The 17,220-nt window shown below is 39.3% G+C and overlaps 1 pseudogene; it reads left to right on the plus strand.

The window, feature by feature from the left end:
* Nucleotides 1–5,858: 5,858 nt before the first annotated feature.
* LOC113450807 (natterin-3-like) lies at nucleotides 5,859–16,208 on the plus strand (annotated as a pseudogene).
* Nucleotides 16,209–17,220: the final 1,012 nt, after the last annotated feature.

The following is a 17,220-nucleotide window of genomic DNA, read 5'->3' on the forward strand; positions in this document are numbered from 1 at the left end:
CTCAATGCCACCTCTGATCTTATGCTATGCTATGCTATGCTATGCTATGCTATGCTGTGCTGTGCTAGTGTGTAAATATGTAAATATCTCTATGCATGTAAATATGTGTAAATATCTCTTTAAGGGAATGCTAAAATTGTAATTGGGTGGAGCCAGAAACCTGGGTTGTTTGGTAGTTGGTCGATGTTCTCATGTTCACTGTTTCCTGAATATTTTCCTATTGACTGTTGCTGATCGTCATTATTCTTGGATTACTATAAGTCTGTTACTGAACTGTGTATGATACTGGACTTTTGATTTTGGATTATCCCTGGACCGAAAACTGACTGCTTTAACCGTGTACAACTTGGACTGCTTGTTGGATTTTGCTTAACCATTTACTAGAAGTAAAACCTACATTTTACTATTCAGTGTATCTGTGTGCTGGTCATGTGTTATTCAACATCACTCTCACTACATCTCCCTGTGTGCGCTCATTCTCCTAACAGGAAATTACCTCCACACTGGTTATGGACCCAGGCCATACCTGGCTCAGATAACTGAGAGTTGGTATGAATACACAATACCATATACAGACAGCTGTTTACTGTTTAATTGTGGTTTACTGTCCTGATAAAGATGGCACAAGACCCTTCAACAAGGCTATCACTGATAACCCGGTTGGATGGAACAAACTATGTTTCCTGGTCTATGAAGTGCAGTGCCAAGAAGCTTGCTGACTTTAAATGGAACAATGAACAAGCTCTTTGTATAATTGGATTAACACTGAGTGACCAGCAGCTAGTTCATATTTGTGGAGAAGAGTCTGCTCCTAGGTGTTCGGAGAATTTGAAGAGAATTTATGTTCATGACAGGATAGGTGCACACATACATCTTACATGTAAACTGTTTAGAGCACATCTTCTGAAAGGTGGAGATACGTTAGCTCATTTGAACTTCATGAAAATAACTTTTGAAGAGCTACATGAAAATGAACTGATATTTTCAGAGCTACATCAAGTTTACATCATTCTTTCCTCACTGGATGAAAATTATGATGATTATGTATCTTCACTGGAAGTTCTGCCCAGAGATAAACTGACATTGACTGACATAACCAGAAGGTTGTTAGAAGAAGCAAGAAGACAGCTGGATAGGAACCAACTAAGGAATGAACAACCACAAGAAGAGGATTTGTTTTCAACTGCCTATACTGTTAGGAAATGTTTTTCTTGTGGGGCTAGAGGACATATAGCTAAATTCTGTAAGAAGGAAAAACGACAGAATACTGGTAATCACCAGAAGGCTAAGAAGAATGTTAATTTAGCTATGTCTAGCAATTCAACTATAAACCATGATCTGTGGGTTGTTGATAGTGGAGCATCGCAATGCATTACTAAAAAATAGAGAGAGGTTTGTAAAGTTGCCCACGAATAAGCAACATGTATCATTGGCAAATGGATGGAAGATAAAAGCATCTGGTGAAGGTACTGCATATTGGTCATGGGTAAATGAGCATTTATCTATGTTATATGTACCTAAACTAAAATTTAATTTGTTATCAGTAGGGGCTTTAGTTAATATTGGTTATGTAGTAACCTTTAGGGGAGATAACTATATAATAGAGAAAGAGGGTAAAAGTGTTACTGCTACTTTAGAGAATGATTTATATTATACACGATGACCAGTTGCAGATGGCTAACTCAGTTTATAATAATGTTAAGCCACATGATGAATGTATACATTTACTGCATAGATGTCTGGGGCACATTCATTTCAAAATGTTGAAACAAACTGCTGAATTGTCAGAGGGAGTAAAATTAAAACCCTGTAGTAAGTACTTGAACTGTAATGTCTGTAGCCAGGAGAAAAGCAAGGTTACTCCAGCAAATAGACTGAATGGGTTTAAGACCAAAGAACCTTTAGCAGTTGTGTGTGCTGACATAATTGGTCCTAAGAAACCCAGTTTGGGAGGTGCCTGCTATGTTTTGAGTATAATGGATCATTACTCATGGTACAGTTTCTGCTATTTAATGAAAAACAAAACAGAAACATTCCACTGTTTCTTTAATTAGCTGAGGTTTGCTGAGAGAAAAATGAAACATAAGGTAATGATTTTAGTTACTGATAATGGGACTAAATTTATTAACAATAGATTCCAAACTATGTTAAAATTGGCTGGTGTCGAGCATAAACATTCTGCACCTTACAGATCACAACATAACTCATTTGTAGAATGAAGAGAGCAAAGGTTACAAGACATAGCTTGCACTATGTTATCTGATTCAGGTTTGCTTGAAACACTGCGGGGTGAGGCCATAATGTGTAGCAACCATGTGTTTAAACAATGTGGTTAACACAACAACTGGTGAATTGCCATTCACTCGGTGGCATGGCAGAAAACCAAATTTAAGTTATCTATACACATTTGGAGTTCCAGCATGGTTGCATATTCCTTCACAAGTAAGACCGAAAGGGCAGCATAGAGCTAGAAAATTATTTTTCATAGGTTACGAGGCCAACCATAGATCATTTAGATTTTGGGATCCAGGCACAGCTCATGTTTACTGTAGCACTAGTGCTAAATTTCTTGAAAACGTTGGGTGGCAAAAACTGGCACAGGAATACAACAATGATCTTTTAATTGATACCCGAGTAGTCCCTAAAGATGAAATAAGTAAACCACGAATAGCCATTGAAAAGGAAGAACAGGAGGAAATAGAAGAACAGGAGCAGGTGGAACAGGTGAGTCGACAAGTAAGCCCTGTACTACCAAGATGTTCAACCCATGTAACAAGACCACCTGATAGATATCAGGCTAGTGTTGCATGCCAAGTGAATACAGTTCCAAATAACTATAATGAACTGAAACTGTATCCTGCTAAGGATCAGACTGCTTGGCAGGAAGCAATGGATGAGGAACTGAAATCCTTACAAAGGTTGGAGGTATATGAAAATGTCAGGTTACCACCAGGTGAACATGCCATAGGGTGTAAATGGATTTATAAGCTAAAGACAGGTGTGAATGGGACTGTTACCCATAAAGCCAGTTAGTAGCACAAAGGTTCAATCAGACAGCAAATGACTATGATGAGGTGTTTGCACCTAGTCTGAAGGCTACTACATTAAGGGCAGCATTAGTGTGGGCAGCTAAGGAGAAATACATTATAAATAATTTAGATGTAGAGACAGCATATCTGCATGCACAGTTGCAACGCACTATATATTTAAAGAAAACTTTGGATTAAAAAAAAGATAATACAACTGATTGCTGGAGATTGAAAAAGAGTCTTGAAGCAATGAGGATATGAGTGGAACCAGTGTATAGTTAAAGAATTAACTAAGATAGATTTTGTAGCTGGCATGGCTGATCCATGTTTGTTCAAAAGAGAAAGTAATGGTGTAATTTCATTGTTGCTATTGTTTACTGATGACATAGCATTAATTACCAAAACTGAGCAAGAAGCTACTTAAGTAATTTCACTGTTAGAAAAGAAATTTAAAATAAAACAGTTAGGTGAAATTAAACAATATCTTGGTTTAAAGATAGATAAAACTAGGGGAGGATACAAAATCTCACAGGCAGATAAAATTAACCAATTACTAAAGAATTTTAAAATGGAACTTTGTAAGCTGGCTAAGACACCAAAGAGCCAGGAGTTTAGTCACAGGGATGTACAAAGTCCTATTTTTGATAAAGATATTTATCAGTCCTTGATTGGTAGCTAATCTTATCTCAGTAATTGGTTGCGGCAAGATATAGCATACTGTGTTAACCAATTAGTGAGGTTTAATACTGAGCCAACTGAAAGGCACTGGCAAGCTGCTAAGCAGGTGTTAAGATATCTGAAACAAACAATGCATTATGCATTATATTTGGAGCCTAAGGATGAACTTAAGTCTAATTGCATATGCCGATGCAAGTTTTGCTACAGACATAAATACACGTAAATCTACATCAGGTACTGTAGTATTATTAGGAAAAGTATTGATTGGATGGAGGTCTATTCGACAGAAACATCTAAATTTGTCAACAATGGAGGCTGAATTCTCATGTTTATCTCTATTATGTACAGATTTAGCTTATTATAAGCAACTATTGATTGATATGGGAATTGATGTAACATATTCTATTGTTGTTTATGAAGACAACCAATCAGCAATACAGATGGTTTCAAATCTTGCTGTAAAGACAAGAACAAAACACACAGATTTAAGATATTTAAATGTAAGACAATGTGTGCAAAGTAAGATGATTAAGCTGGAATACTGTATGTCAGAAAATAACATCGCAGATCATTTTACAAAAGCCCAAGGCTCTGTAAAGCATAAGGCTTGCTGTGAGGATTATGGACTTAAACTGTAAGATGTTATATATTGTCCTACCCAAAGGGGAGAATGTTAGGAATTGCTAGTCACCTAACAGTTGTTTGGAAATATATAAACCAGGATAGACATTTAATACTGTCTCTTTAAGGGAATGCTAAAATTGTAATTGGTTGTGGTTTCTCAAACGGCCATAAGATGGAACCAGAAACCTGGGTTGTTTAGTCCTGTTGTTGATAGTTGCTAGTTGGTCGATGTTCTCATGTTTGCTGTTTCCTGAATATTTCCCTATTAACTGTTGCTGATCGTCGTTATTTTTGGATTACTGTAAGTCTGTTACTGAACTGTGCATGATACTGGACTTTGATTTTGGATTATCCCTGGACTGAAAACTGACTGCTTTAACTGTGTATAACTTGGACTGCTTGTTGGATTTTGCTTAACCGTTTACTGGAAGTAAAACCTACATTTTACTATTCAGTGTATCTGTGTGCTGGTCACTCTCACTACATCTCCCTGTGTGCGCTCATTCTCCTAACAGGGAATTACCTCAACAGAGATGATGGATGCTTTCAGGATGGCAGTAGGAGAAAGAGATTTGGGAGCTATACCGAAGCGTTTCAACTCAAGTAGTTGTTATAAACCAGAGGTAACCCAGCTGTCTGAAGAGAAATCTTTCTCTAGCCCCAGGCATATGGCTATTCTGTCAGATTGGAAGGAAGAGAGACAATTGGGGTCAGATTTCTCTCAGGAAGACAACCCCAAGATTATTCCTGGAAGTCCATCAAGGGCAGATTTACATCAATAGTTCCAGAATTTAAAGGTGAAAGGTTTGGTCTCACAGTCTGTTTGGATGGGTGAAAGCTTGAGACCACCCATATTCACTTACCCAAGAATCATGAGGAACGAGGAGACTATACAGATGCCAGTTGGTGGAAGCCAGAAAGAAGCATCAACTGACAGAGGTATGTTGCAGCCCCCCAGGCAATCCCCTCATTTCCCAGAAGGAATTTGCCCCCTGAAGAGAGTATCCCTCCAGGGTGGGGATTTTATCCAGGCCAGGGGTGGATTCAATGCCAATAGCAGCCAGCACCAACACAGCCCTGGTCTGAAGGGGGGGTGCCCAGGCAGCAGCCACTTCCCCTCCACCCGAGCAGGGAACCAGGCCACACCCATCTTCCTCCTGGCAACCACAAATGCAGCCCCAACTGGCAGTGAGGCCACAGGGACCCCTATTCCAGAGAGGCACCCAGCCAGGATACAGGGGGCCTACCCTTTAAGGCTGTATTCGATGGCTGCCATGAACATTTCAATTACTTCCTCACTTGAATCCAATCCCATAGAGAACAATTTGGAGATCAATACACCACAGAGTGCGATTTGGTTACATCCATAACAAATGGGATGAATGAAGGGGATGCTTCAGATTGGGTGGCCCAACTACACAATGAACAAGCCCCCGAATTACACGATGTAAATGGATTTATTCAATTATTAAAACTCAGATTTGAAAACCCAGACAGGATAGCAGAGAAGAAGAGAAGTTAATGGAAATGAGGCAAGGTAAGCGACCTTTGTCAGAATTCATTTGAGACTTTAGAAGGCTTGCAAGCCACCTCATGGATTGACCTGAAAGAATGACTTTACATTATTTTTAAAAAGCCATTGATCAAGAAGTAAAGAAGGACTGTGAAATTAGGGGAATCCCAGAGACCTTACAATTGTGGTATGTCGCATTACTCAGCTTAGATCACAGCATCAACCCACACAGGAAACCCACAGCAGCCCTACCTAAGAGAATTGTGGTGAGGAGACCACCAACCAGACCAGCTGAAGCTGCTCTTACCCGACCCAATAGGATGCTGAAATGTTACCGATGTGGCCAAGCTGATCATAGGACAGCAGACTGTCTGGCCCCTGCTCCTGTACCACAAGCTCTGCAGTTGAAGCCTGTTAGAGGTCGGAAGAATCAAGGAAGACCTCCTGGTAGGGGAAGGTTCACCAAACACAGCTGGGAAAGCCCCCTCTGTGCAGATGGGAGCAACGGACCACCAGACCAACACCACATCCCCAAGAACCTGACCTGCGAAGATGACCCAATGGTGAGTGATTCCATCATACCTTTTACAGCAGGGGTCCCCAACCACCAGGCCCCAGACCGGTACCGGTCCATGGAACATTTTCTACCGGGCTGCCGGTTTGCTGGGCACCGCCATCTTGTTTTGATGAGAAAGTGCTTCTGGTGAGCTCTTCCGGTTGGAAAGCGGCGTTTGGGTCCTGAAGGAATCCTCGCAACTTAGTTTCATCGAAGGGGGGGTGGCTTCGAACAAAACTAAGGCGCGAGGATTCTTTCAGCACCCAAGGCAAAGTGAGCCAAGCGGCTGTCCCAAAGCCCATTGACAAAGGTACAAAGGAGGAGTTGAAGGTGGCGGGGAGAAGCAGGGGATGGCTGGCTGGCCGGTCACTCGGCTCGCCTTGCCAGGCGTGCTGATGCCGGTACCAGGCTGCAGATCATTTTGTGATGCTGGTACCGGGCCGTGGCACAAAAAAGGTTGGGGGCCACTGTTTTACAGTCAAGGTCAAGTTAGTGGTACCAAACACGGGAGAGGCCGGGGAGTTAGAAGCTCTCATTGATACTGGGTGTTCTAGATGTCTTATTGGACTCCCCATTGTTGAACAACTGGGCATAAAGACTAACCCGCTAAAATGCCCAGATTTCAGCAAATGGATAGAACCTTAATTGAGGGGGCCCCAACCACACAAATGACAGAATTGATCAAGATGGAATTAGGGCCCCATTGCAAACTCATATGTTTCATAGTGGACCCCAAGATGTCAGAATCAATCATACTGGGGAGATCTGGTTTGAGCTTCTTTGGTGACAGACCGAAATCTGTGATTGTGCACAGTTTCGATTTGTGCTCACCGCTGGACCACCCTGAGACAGATGTTTCAGGGCTAAGCCACCCTGCAGAGGTGGTGAAGAGGGGGGAGACTGCCAGCAGGGTCGAGAAGAGCCACATCTCTCCTCCCCAGCTTGCCATTACTCCCTTTCTTGAAGGCAGTTGCAGCGTGGTCAGAAATGGATAAAAATTAAAAGATACAAACGTGTCATACTCCAATTAGTAACTACAGGGGAAAATGTTGTTTAATGAGAAAAGAAAATATGAAATTGAAACAGTTCAGACAAAAGTATAAATATGATGACTAGAAAGGTTTTGAAACTTAGAAAAAGATATATATATATATATATATATATATATATATATATATATATATATATATATATATAAAATTGAATTTAGAAAGGAATGAGATAATTAAAAGTAAGATTGAGAAAACTAAGGGAAGGGAAAAATATTGAGAAAATGTTAAAATAGTAATAAGATATGGAATAGAACACAAAGATGAATATGAAATTGAATTTGTATCTGTATGGAGAGGTGATAACTTGGGACCATGCTATTCTCAAAAAAAGAAATTTTACTTGTATTATGTTTTGTGAAAACCCAAATAAAAATTTTATATATATAAAAAGAATCAATCATACTGAGACTTGCTTGGTTAGACAAATGGGCCCCAATGATCAAATGGGAGTATGGATTCAGAAAAATCCTCATTGGACCAGGCACATTGCCCCCTCTTCCACCCACTACAAAGCCACCAGTCAGCTTGAACCCAGAGCCTGAGCCAGTATCCATGGCATCCCACCTTTTCCCAGATAACCCCCAGGTACCCGACCAATACAAAGACTTGCCTGAGCATTCCGTGAAGAAGAGTGTAATGTATTACCTCCCCATTGAGCCACTGATTGCGCCATAGAATTAGAGCCTGGGGTGAAATTACCAAAACCAAAGATGTATTCCATGACGCCTGCTGAAATGACCGAATTAAGGAAATACATCAACAGCAATTTGGAACAAGGTTTTAGTGAGCCTGCCAAATCAAGATTAGCTGCCCCTGTATTGTTCAAGGAGAAGAAAGATGGCGGGTTGAGATTCTGTGTTGACTTTAGAGGTGTGAACGCCATATGCATCAAAAACATGTATCCTCTCCCTCTTATAAATGACTTATTGAACCACCTGTCGAAAGGCAAAATATTCACCAAGCTAGATCTCAAAGAAGCTTACTATGGGGTCTGTATCAAAGAGGGAGATGAGTGGAAAACTGCTTTTAACTACCCTCTGGGTAGCTTCCAATTCAAAGTCATACCTTTTGGACTTCAGGAGGCTCCTGCAGTGTTTATGCAGCTCATCAATGAGGTGCTATACCCACACCTTTACCACGGTGGTCCTCATGTATTTGGATGACATCCTTATCTTCAGCGAAACCATGGAAGAACATGTTCAATTGGTCCTACATGTTCTAAAAAACTTCTAGCTACCAAATTATATGTGAAACTCTCAAAATGTGAATTCCACAAGGAGTCACTGGACTACTTAGGCCACCAAATATCCAACCTGGGGAATGAAATGGACCCTGGAAAGGTGAAAGCAGTGCTGGACTGGCAACACCCCAGAACCTGAAAACAACTTCAAAGTTTCTTGGGGTTTGCCAACTTCTATAGACAATTCATTCCATCCTTTGCTGAAGTTGCCCTCCCATTGACAGAGCTATTAAAAGCGGGCCTGTCACCCACCAAACCAAAGCCAAGTCAACTCCTGGCTTGGACTATGGACTGTCAGAAAGCTTTCGAGGCCTTAAAACACCCCTTCGCAGCTGAGCTCATCCCCCAGACGCAACCAAGCCTTTTATTGTCCAAATGGATGCAAGTGATGTAGCAGTGGCAGCTGTTTTGCTGCAAAAGGACTCTCAAGGCCGACTGATGCCTTGCACTTATGTGTCCCAAAAGCTGACAGACACAGAGCGAAGGTGGGTGGTCTGGGAGAAAGAAGCATTCATCATATGATGGGCTTTGTTGATTTGGAGGCATTTTCTAGAAGGGGCACCAAAGGCCTTTGAGGTATGGACTGATCATAAGAACCCCAAGGCTCTAAAGACCCCTAGGAGATTATCGCCCAAACAAGTCTGCTGGGCCCAATATTTCAAGCAATTCAATTTCAACATTAAATATATCCCCAGAGGGAAAAAACTTACTGGTGGACGCTCTGTCCTGAAAACCTCAGTTTGACAGCCATCAAGAGGAAATAGTACAAGCCTTAATTTCAGATGCTCAATCAGCAGGTCAGGTGACCACTTGAGCCCAAGCCAACCAAACACCTCGAAGATAAGCTGACTGCAGAATTGAAAATGGCCCTATTGACTGATCCTTGGTTCCTGGACCATCAAACTGAGTTGACAGTGAATGATGGACTAGCTTGGAAAGGGAATAAGCAACAACCGTAAGACTACTGGTACAAAGGTGTAGCCACGGCTCCCAGCTGGAAGGCCACTTCGGATTCCTAAAAACCCTACGTTTACTGAGAAGACAGTTCTGGTGCCCAAAAATGAAACCTGATGTCAAGGACTATGTGAAAAGTTGCTCAGTTTGTGCCACAATGAGACACTGAACTGGAAAAATCCCTGGCCTCCTGCAACAAGTCACTGAACCAACCAAAATTTGGAAAGAGATCGCAATGGACTTTATTGTTGAATTTCCTACGAGTGAAGAGAATATGATCATTTGGACTATAATTGACTTATTCTCTAAACAGGCTCATTTTATAGCCTGCAAAGGACTTCCATCTGTGAAAAAACTTGCAAAGCTGTTTGTGAAACATATCTATAGACTACATGAGGTACCTCATAGAATAATATCAGACAGAGGAGTACAATTTACCCCAAAATTTTGGAGGGAATTTCTGAAATCCATTGGTTCCTCTTAAGGCTTATCCTCAGCTTTCCATCCTGCTTGTGACAGAGCAGTGGAGAGGGCTAATGCCATGATTGAACAATACATTAGTTGCTATGTAAATTATCAACAAGAAAATTGGGCTGAGTTATTACCTTTTGCAGAGGTTGCTTACAATAATGCAGTACATAGCAGCACGGGATTAAGTCCATTCCAAATCAACACTGGAATGGATTTTGTCCTGATGCCAGAGTTACCTAGACAACCTCCCTCATCCATGTCCCTAACAGAATGGATGAACTCATTAAAGAAAGGATGGGAAGATCAAAAAAATCTGTGACCGAAGCTGCAAAAAATTATAAAAAAGAGGCGGATAAGCATAGATTCCCTTCAACTGCCTTTTAAAGTAGGGGACAAAGTATATTTGTCAACCAAGTATCTTAGGTTGAAACTGCACAGTAAGAAGCTGGTTCCAAAATTCTTGGGTCCGTTCCCAATTTCAAAGATAATTAATCCAGTCACTGTCCAATTAAATCTTCCTCAAATATTGAAATTCATTCAGTATTCCATTGTAGTTTACTAAAACCAGCTACTACATCAAAGATAACTCCACTGCCAATCGCTCCCCCTAAACCGTTAATGGTACAGGGGAAACACATTATAAGATTCAAAAAATTCTCGATTCTCGATTACACTGTGGCTGATTGCAATATTTGGTCTTATGGAAAGGATACCCCCTCTCAGATGCTAGTTGGGTAAAGAGTTGGGATGTTTGTGCTGATCAATTGGTTAACCAATTCCATAAGGATTTTCCACACAAACCAAAGGGTCCTCATGGAGGGAGGAGAGGGGCTGAAGGACAATGTGTTAACTCCTGTATCTATTTTTTTCTTTTCTTTTAGGAGGAAGAGTTTTCAAGGGGGGATGCCTGTCAACTTTGAAATTCAGCTGCCATATCTTTTTTAAAGAGAGTTGGAGGAGTTGAAAAGTTCAAGGTTATTCTGTGTGATGTATTAGGAAATTCCAGTGGCAGTTAATTGGTTCTCATGATTTATGAAATGTAGAAGTGAGAGGAGAGAAGGTGGATTCTGTGTAACACGCAAAAAAAATTCACTTTGGGAAATTGCCTTTGACATGACAGATCTGTTTCTAAATAAATCAATTGGAGAGAAAATGTCTTGGAGGATTGATATCATGGATTCTTTCTGGATGCCTTACATATGGAAAAGTGCAAACCACTGATGCAAGTTTGATTTTGTTTTTGTGTGCTTTTAAGTCAGTTTTTGACTCCTGGAGATTGCCTGGATTAGTTCTTGCAGTTTTCTTGTTAAGATTTCAGAAATAGTTTGCTATTGCCTCCTTCCTACGGATGAACAGGAAGACTGAACCATAATCACCCAGCTAGCTTTGTGCTTAAGACAGAAAGAACCAACACTGTCCTTGTTTTTGCCTGATGCTTTAACCACTATATTAAACTGGCTTATTGTAGAACATGGGTTAATATAATATCATAAGATCCCTTTTTTAAACAATATTTCTAATCTGACCTATGAGTGTAGGTACCTTACAGGTAGCAAAGGACAATCAGTTGTCATGATTGTATTCTGATGGCGACCCCAGACCAAGGTGGAGTTTCCCTGAAAACTAAATGGGGAACAAAGATCCATTTGGATCTTCATTCTGTGAACACTCATCTTATAACTAAACACAGATTACAGATATACCAAGATCTCTATGTATCTTCTTATAAGAAAACTGGGTCCTATGAAATCTTGCCTTGAAATATATTATTGGTGGGATAAAGGGTGTATATGTAACAACATCAAAGACTTAGAAATGAAATGTAAAGAGCAATTACAGTCACCAGATTGAGATCAGCAGCATCTTGCCTAGAATCTTTAGTTATAGCATATCCCATTTAAAGAGCTAACATAGGACTTGCTTAACTTTAAAAAAAATTACACAGAATTAAGAAGCTGGAGAACCAGAATTTTTCTAACCTTTAGGAACAATATGAACAGCTAACAGTGCAGAAGTTTTAGAAGCTTTAAGACAAGTTATTTAGCAAGTTATTTTCTGTCTAACTTTAAATTATCTGACTTCTCTAAAAACAACAGATTCATATTTCTCAGAGGATCAAAGAGCAGTCAAAGTCACCAAAGCCCAGCTGTAGCCTTCCACAAAGCCTTTAGATATTGGGGAAAGCCAAATTATAGCAACAGCTGCAAAATCTGCTCAAATATTTGCTTTAGAAACTAGAGGCAGCTACATGATAGCATCATCATGAATCATCCAAGTCTTCATATTTTCTAAATACTTTTACAACTTTCCACCCCACCTCTAAAAGACAAACAAGACACATACTCCTTTAATATACAAATTCTATTGTATATTCTACTGGAACAGATACAAATAGAGAGAAGGAGTAAAGCAGCAATGAATTAAAGAATTGTTCTGCAAAAAGCTGCAATGGATTCTCAGGTAAGTTGGAAATCAGTGCAAAGGGGTTCATGCAAAAACTCATTAACATCTGGTTTTAAAATAGTCTTAACTGATTTCTTTCCTTGATGTTTTCTCCAAAAGTGATGCAATCTTGAACCACTGCACATATTTAGGAGTGAATGAAACATAGACAATTTTATAGATATTAGGTACGGATTGTGAAATATTTTAAAATCTTACTTTAAAATATTGAAAGATTCAGTGAGAAGTGATCCTTTCAGGAGAAAACTCTTGCAAATTTCATGGAGGAAGATGAACTCAGATTTAATTGATCTGTCTCAGAATTAAGATTCTTCCAGCATGGAGGGATTATAATAATCTGTTCACTTCCTGGAGAAAATTCACATATTTTACATTAAGATCTCACATGCTGGAATTAAATATAAAAAATATCTTCCTGTTTTTATGTCATGGAATTATTCAAAGTCTAAATGTCTGGACAAGTTGAATACTACATGGTGGCAGTTTTCTGATCTTTGTTTCAGATGTGTCTTTTACTTTCTGCTCTCCTCCTTTTCCTGATCATCAGTGAATCATTGGCCAATGATGTGAACATTAGCTTTAAAATCCTAAAGAGAATGATGGTGAAAAGCATTCTACATTCTAAGTACTTAAGATGGGCGCCACCATGGAAAGATCCTCCTTTAATATCTGAGCTAGTGATGGGTTTAAAACTTGAGCAAAGGAGAGTCTATCATCTCAAAGGCTATTTATTTTTCAATAATGGGACTTTTTTCTCATATCAAAATTAAATATACATCCATATAATACAAAAACTGTTGTGTCTTCAACTTTTCTATGTAATAATCCCCCAGATACTTGAAGATAATTTCTTACCAACAGTCTAAACATATGCAATGCTTCCTCTCTTTACCTGCAGATTTTTTCTTTCCAGGCTACTTAGCATATTGGTTACTGTCCTCTAGAAAGAATCCTTTTCAAATAACTTCCTAAACTGTGGTATCTAGATGTGGGTAGAATAATTTATCTATGTTTCAATCTTTAAAATGGGCAGCAAAGCCAATATTTTTTGTGGCAAAAAATGGGATTGGAGCTGTTCACCTGACTTTGTTTGGGAAGAGAAATACATGTTACAGTTATTAAATTAATTTAATGTAATTTTAGATTTGTAAAGTCACCCAATTCAAAATGAATCTAGACAGCATATAGTATTGTTACTCCTCATTTTAAAAATATAGATTGATGGATTAAAAAATGAATTTGACATTGGCAAATATGTATTTATGTATATATTATATTTATTAGAGTTTTATCCCACCTTTATTATTTTGTAAGTAATAAGCCAGTGAATATCTCCCCCTCTGCATAACAACTCTCTGACGTGGACTGAGCTGGGGCAGAATCCAAAATCACCCAGTGACTTTCATACCTACCGCAGAACTAGAACTCACAGCCTCCTAATTTCTAGATCAGCAACTTTAACTACTACACCAGACTGGCTCTAATCTATTGCAGATATTCACAAGTATGAATGGTCTGAGGAATCTACTGTTCCCAGAAAACATTAATCTTATTGTAATTCTTTGTTTTCCTGCTACAGTTCAGTTGCACAAACTAGGGGGGGGGGGATATTCAGTGCAATTTATCAACAGTATCAACAGTAGAGACCTTCAAATTTCTAGGTTCTACTATATCACATGACCTGAAATGGACACCTAACATCAAAAACATCATCAAAAAAGCACAACAAAGCATGTTCTTTCTGTGTCAACTCAGAAAGCTCAAATTGCCCAAGGAGCTGCTGATACAGTTCTACAGAGGAATTATTGAGTCTATCATCTGCACCTCTATAACTGTCTGGTTTGGTTCTGCAACCCAACAGGATAGACACAGACTTCAGAGGATAATTAGGACTGCAGAAAAACAATTACTACCCACCTGCCTTCAGTTGAGGACCTGTATATTGCACGAGTCAAAAAGAGGGCTGTGAGAATATTTACAGACCCCACACATCCTGGACATAAACTGTTTCAACTCCTTCCCTCAAAATGACGCTATAGAGCACTGCACACCAGAACAACTAGACACAAGAACAGTTTTTTCCCAAAAGCCATCACTCAGTCAAACAAATAATTCCCTCAACACTGTTCAACTATTTACAAAGTGTACGCTACTATTACTGTTAATCTTCTCATCACTCCTTATCACCCATCCACTCCCACTTGTGATTGTAACTTTGTTGCTTGTATCCTTATGATTTATATTGACTGTTTCCTAGTATGATTTGATTGTTGATTGTACCCTATGACTATCATTAAAAGTTGTACATTATGATTCTTGATTCTTAACAAATGTACCTTTTCTTTTTGTATACTGAGAGTAATTACACCAAGACAAATTCCTTGTGTGTCCAATCACACTTGGCCAATTAAGTATTCTACATTTGTGTGGGTTATCCATCAGGATTATAAAGCATTGAAAGCATGATACAACGCCAAAACAATTGTTTTGTATGAGTCACAATCTTTAATCTGTCTTCATTCAGATGAATTTAAATGTCCCCTGTCCAACTAGGATAATTTTAGAGTGTGCATAGAATGTATGGATATTTATGCTTTGTCTGGAATTTTTCAAAGGAATTATATTGGGAAAAGAACCATGCATCCCCATTTCTTTATGAAATATTAGCTGATTTCCTTTGTTTCTATTCCATTTTCTTCTCCCAGACAATATTAGGAATGCAGCAATGAAAGAGGGAGCAGTGGAACCAGCAGAAGAGGGAGACTTCCAGTAAAAGCCTTGATGTTTCCCATGAAGCAACCCTGAGATAGGCTTGGTTTCCTGGCTATGTCCCCCGTGGAGCTGTGTCTTACTGGAACAGCCACACTAACTGATATGAATATCCTTGCGTGATTTCAGACTGTTCAGCTGGTTATTACAGTTCTAGCCGGGGTCCTTACTGCTATTACACAGGTGGAAACAAAGAATATCCACTTCTCAGTTCTAGATTTTGGTGAATGATCATTACTTTGAATCATTGAGCTGGTGGCTGGGTTCATGGGGTAATGTCCCATCCAACTCCATCAATACTTGCTCAGATATAAGAGTATATGTTGGTAAAAATAAGTTTGGATTAAGCAAGGTGGTCAGAGAACATTAAGCCTTCTTCATTAGTCAGAATGGCAAGGAAAACTAGTATAAATACTATGATGTCCTGATCCTTAATAAAGACCATCTCTCTCAGCGCATCTCCAATGTCAATTAGGACCTAAAGCAGGGATCTTACAGTGAGGGAGGCATAGCATTAGCTTCCAGCAAAGTCATCAACAAAGATTATAAAGCAATGAAGAAGATTACGACTTTATCAGGAACTGTGATTTCTGAACATTCCGGGGATGTTGGCATGTCCAACTCTCAGACAGTCAGCTTTAGTATGACAGCAGGGATACTTGACATCTTTGGAGGATCATGGGGCATTTCATCAGATAAATCCTTCAACTGGAATAAGGGTTATACATATAGCGAATCAGTCACATATTCTGAATCAATTGAGATTGAAATTCCACCCAACTACAGCTGTGAGTTGAAAATGAATGGCAAGAAAATGAGGGAACAGCTTCCATTGGTATTAGTAAAACAAACCAGTTAACTTTGAGTTCCTTTGAACTGAACCTGCTATAAAGCAGAAATTGTTCTTAGGCTTTAATTCTACATTACAAATTCAGTATAAATGCAAAGTGTGCTCATTTGTTCATAGCAAAGAAATTTCCAAGAGGAAGGGTGTTTTATTATTTGAGCTCTGTAATCTTAAAAACAATGGTTGAGGTTTTGTGAACCTGACTTTTAGCATTAAACTAATATCACTATCAAATTCAGTTGAAATTAATGTTCTTAATTCCTTAAAAGTAAATATTGGTCAGACCTCCAACTATATATGTCTATTTTTATCTTTTTCCCTAGGTTTTCTTTTTGCTTTGACATTTATCTTCTCTTCCTCTGCTGTTTTTCTGTTCTATTATAATATTCCTATTCTTAAATTATAATAAGGACTCTTACAAAACAGTGATATAAAGTATTATATTGTAGTTTAGAAATTAATATTAAAGTTCAACCGTGCTTTTAAAAGGTAAATGGATGCTCTTCCATTATTTTTATCTGATATATTCCCTATCAATACAAATAGTCCTTGAATTATGGCCACTATTCAAAGTCCCAACAGGACTGAACAAAAGGACGTATGACTGGCCTCCAGAGTTATGGCTATTGGGGTGCCCTCACGGTTATGTGATCAAAATGTAAGTGCTTGACAAGTCCACCTACACTTACAACCATAGGGAAATTTTAATTCTCCCCACCTGCCTATCTCCTTTTCATCTATGCCCCTTTGGACTCTTGCACTCCATAGCCTCTGCTACTCTAGCTGACCTTCCCTATCTTCTTGCTCCCATTCCTGACTAAGCATGTCTGGCCTGGCCCTTTGCAAGGTGGCTGTTTGCCCCAAGAGTCTTTGGGTTGTGCATGTCCTCATAAGATCTGGGGAAGGTGGTCTATGTGGTCAGAAGCTGCCTTGCACCAAGGCCAGGGTGAGCATGCCTCATCAGTAGCAGGAGCACGGAGACAGCAAAGGTCAATTGACATGGTATGTAAGGTGGTAGAGGGTA

Source organism: Pseudonaja textilis, chromosome Z (assembly GCF_049901715.1).
Source record: "Pseudonaja textilis isolate UNSWEBS1 chromosome Z, rPseTex1.2, whole genome shotgun sequence".
Taxonomy (NCBI): Eukaryota; Metazoa; Chordata; class Lepidosauria; order Squamata; family Elapidae; genus Pseudonaja; species Pseudonaja textilis.